This window comes from Nicotiana sylvestris, chromosome 10 (genome assembly GCF_000393655.2).
Source record: "Nicotiana sylvestris chromosome 10, ASM39365v2, whole genome shotgun sequence".
Lineage (NCBI taxonomy): Eukaryota > Viridiplantae > Streptophyta > Magnoliopsida > Solanales > Solanaceae > Nicotiana > Nicotiana sylvestris.
In genome coordinates, this window is record NC_091066.1 from 138,882,758 (window position 1) to 138,887,015 (window position 4,258).

Genomic DNA, 4,258 nt, shown 5'->3' on the forward strand with positions numbered 1-4,258 from the left:
ATTCATCACCCAAAATTTGCTATTACAAACTACTTATTTTAAATAAAGAACAGCAATAGTACAGATTCCAAAATTCTTAACCTGACTCGATGAAAAGAAAAAAAACAACATAATGGACCCATAAAGTCAACAAACAAGACTCGAACTAGGGATATATCAAGGATTTCAACTCAGGTGCTCGCGAGGCATCGTTCGGACTTTCCGTGGGCATTGTTGTGAGACCCCTTGTAAGCTTTTCAACTCATTCATGACCCGGTGAACGTAGCCCATAACGGAGGTGAGTAGGGCATCATGAGGCATTTGCTCACATGCCAAGCATCTCATGTAAATGTAGTACCCAATCTCGTCAATCCTACTTCGGATATTGTCCCTTTCCCTGAATAACTGCTCTATTTGCCGGTTTTTCAGTCCCAGTGCTTGAGCATTATCGGCGAGTCGATCCTGGAATCTCTCCATTTGTTTTTTCATTCTGGCCATCATGTCATAACAGCATCTTCTGTCAGTTTGGGCATCTCGGGCTTGTTTAAAGATTCGCTCCTGAAGAGTGGAGTTTGTTTCTCTTAATAGTCTGATGCTTATTTCAGAATCCCTTATGACCTGTTGCAGATGCTTTCTCCGGGCCATTGTACCTTTTGCCCATCTGACCCGCATTCTCGCTATGCAAGCTTCAGATCCTTCCAAGTCCTCTCGGCTTTTGCTAATCTGGCTCCTCAGCTCTGCTATCAATCTCTCATTGGACCGATTTTTCTGTTGGTCATCGGCATTCTTTCTGTCTTGGCGGATTCGGGCTCTCAGGGCCTTGTTTTCTTGGGCCAACTTGTTCTTTTCCCCTTTGTCGGCAGCAACTTGCACATCGTTTTCAAATTCCAGGTCCCTAATCTATTGCTTTAGCTTGCCTATTTCTGCCATGTAGTTTTCTTCTTTTGCAAGCCAGCCCCATTGTTCTTGCGATGACTCAACAAAATCTTGGAGGTGAGGTCTTTTGGTTGGCCGTTCTGGTTCGTCTCTCGCAGTGCTCTTCTTTCTATGCCAAGCGAGATAGGCAGGTGAGACTTCACCTCTGGATAGGTCACACACTCGAGTATTCGCCGGTAAATACTGGCATTCGCTCCATATATAACGAACTGTCTTTTCATGAAATTGGTCGTTGTTGCTGACCTCGACTGCATAAATACTGAGATCTTCATCTGGGTGTACCACCTGACATCTTCCCAATTGTCTCATCACCCGGTAAGGAGCATAAGGCTGAACACCTCTGAGTCCCATTAAGAGGAAGTAAGGACCAGTGGCGGGCATATACACAATTTCTTCAACAGGAAGCCAACCCAATGTCCAATCTATTTGTACTGCGGTGATGGCACGGAGATAGGATACCCAGTCTTCAAACCCTTCCGGTAATCTGAGCCCTGAAACCCTCAGGTTATATCCTTCGATGCAGCCTTCGTTCGTAGACATATAGCGCATACACTGAGAATGATGACATAAGTGCTCGATCATCCACATCTGCAGTAACAAATTGCATCCTTCGAAGAAATCTGCCCCGGCTTTACAGGCTGTGAGAGCTCGGTATATCTCGGACACTATCATAGGAGCAAGCGTGCTTTTGTTGTTGGTAATCAGGACCTTGACGATTCCAGCTACCTTTAAATCAATATTCCTATCTTTCTGAGGAAACACCACAATGCCCAAGAATGCTACCATGAAGGCGAAATGCCTATGTTCATCCCACTTTGTCCGATTCCCTCTGCTGCAAACACCGCTTTCCGGATCATCGAACCCTCATATATGCCCATACCTCTGGTATGTGAATTGCAGAGTAGAAAAACCCCTATCCAATTCAGAGTACGAGACTCCCTTGCTTATCTTCAGTAAATCCATGAACTTGTGCGAATTTACGGCTCTCGAGCGATCAGATATTTGTGCCTTAACCCCTCAGTAACGTCCATGTAGCCTGCTACCTCTTCTAAGGTTGGGGTGAGTTCAAAATCCAAGAAGTGGAATACATTGTGGGCCGGGTCCCAAAATGTAACCCAAGCCTTTATGATGTCGCATCTGGGCCTGACATTCAACAAACTGGTCAGACCTCCCAGATGCAGTTTGATCTTGTCTTGCTCTGACTTTTCCAAATCCTCCCACCACAAGCGCAACTCCAAAGGGATCTTGCTCCTAACTGTTACCAGCAAACTTGGACCTGTGCTCATTCTGCATGTTTATTAGGGTGATTAAGCAAAAATCAAGACTCATTTGACTCAAAGACAAAATTGACACACTTTTCTTTTCCCCTTTTTTCCAAAAAAATAAAATCCGGTTTTGCAAATACGACCTTTCAACACCTCGAGGACGAAGATTTTAAGGCTGTGTTGGTTAACCGGTGAAAAACCTTGAAAAATGACCACATGCAGTTGTTTTTGCAAAAACAGCCTTCCGGCGCCCTTTTAGGGACATTCGGCTATTTCTGAAAAGAATGGCATTACCCTAACTATTTTCAAATAAAAGTAAAATTTTTGTTCCTTCGGATTATTTTTTTGCAAAAAGAAAGTTGGACCCGATGGGGGTTGCCTACGTATCTCATACCCTGTGAGAATCAAACTAGCGTAGTTCGGGCAGAGAACATAAACCAAATTTTGGAAACAATATATTTTTTTTCATTTTCCATGACACGACAACCTATTTTTCCTCTTCTATTTTGAAAATAAGACAAAACAAAGACTTTTTTTTTAACAAACAATGACCAACCTATTTTCCAAACCAACAATAAAAGACTCTTTTTCTATAGTGAAACAAACTATAAAAAAATAAAGTTTTTTTTTTCATTTTCCCAAAATTTCGGCAGAATTTCGACAGTATTTGGGCATTGGTTTTTCTAAAATAGGCAATTAACTCTCTACACTGTTACTTCACTCTTTTTTCACAATTTTCCAATATTCCAGATTTTTCGAAGCCGGTCAGCATGCAAATCTGAAGCAAATAAGTGCATAAAGCAAACAGGATGCAACAGGATGGTCTTTTCATTTCAGGTTGCTAGTCCTAGACGGACTCAACCCCTGTGTTGAGTCCCTTAGGTCAAATGCACATGATGCAAATAAGCGTTCCTACTAGGTATCCGGCATGAGGCTTTGTTATACTAAGTTTTAAAACCTAGGTGTTTGTTCTAGACCTGGCTTACCCGAGCGGACAACTCGAGCCGAGGATGGGATCTGTGTACCGGTAACCAAAAGGCCATCCGATTTTGCAACTCCTCCGAATCCTCGTTCTATTTTGGGATATGACACTAACAGAAAGAAGTCACGACCAGCGTGCACTCCTCAAGAGAGAGAAGAGAAGGTTTCGGCACAGTTTATATATACAGTTCAAATAATATCAAAGCGGTAAAAAGCATCGTTTTGCACATTTAAGCCCAATCATATAATAAAAATCATATAATAAATAAAGCCAAATACAACAATTATTCTAAGCTCGAATTCTTGAACTCTGAACCAGAGATTCTGGGTATTTTCCCCAGCAGAGTCGCCAGAGCTGTCACACCTCCTTTTTGCGCACCCGCGTGGGGTGAAGGAGTTTTTCCAATTAAAGGACAATCGAAACGGGATTCGTTTATTTATTTCAGAGTCGCCACTTGGGAGATTTAGGGTGTCCCAAGTCACCAATTTAATCCCGAATCGAGGAAAAGAATGACTCTGTATTACAGTCCGCGAACCAGAAATTCGGATAAGGAATTCTGTTAACCCGGGAGAAGGTATTAGGCATTCCCGAGTTCCATGGTTCTAGCACGGTCGCTCAACTGTCATATTCGGCTTGTTTATCTTATTTTATACAATTATGAGCTCATGTGCAAGTTTTAACTTTCAAACGCTTTTATCATTACTATTTTTTTTTATTATCAAGAATTGCAACATCGTGGAAACACGTCTCGAACCACGTCACATCAATGTAGCCGTGGTTGTTGACACATTTCAACTCTGTTGAGATTTGGATTTGGGTCACATAAATGTGCACCCGAGTTTAAGAAGATAACATTATTAAATACGCTCCTAAAGCGACCAGCGTATCATTATTTTGGGTGGGGCCGTGAAATTTGCTAAACGGCTCGTCCCGGAATCTAAGTACTCGAAATAATTATCCGTTGAGGGCCCCGTACTTTGGGTATTCTTGTTTGTCGAGGCTCGTCTCATTCGTTATTTATTATTATTATTATTATTATTATTATTATTATTATTATTATTATTATTATTATTATTATTATTATTATTATTAACGT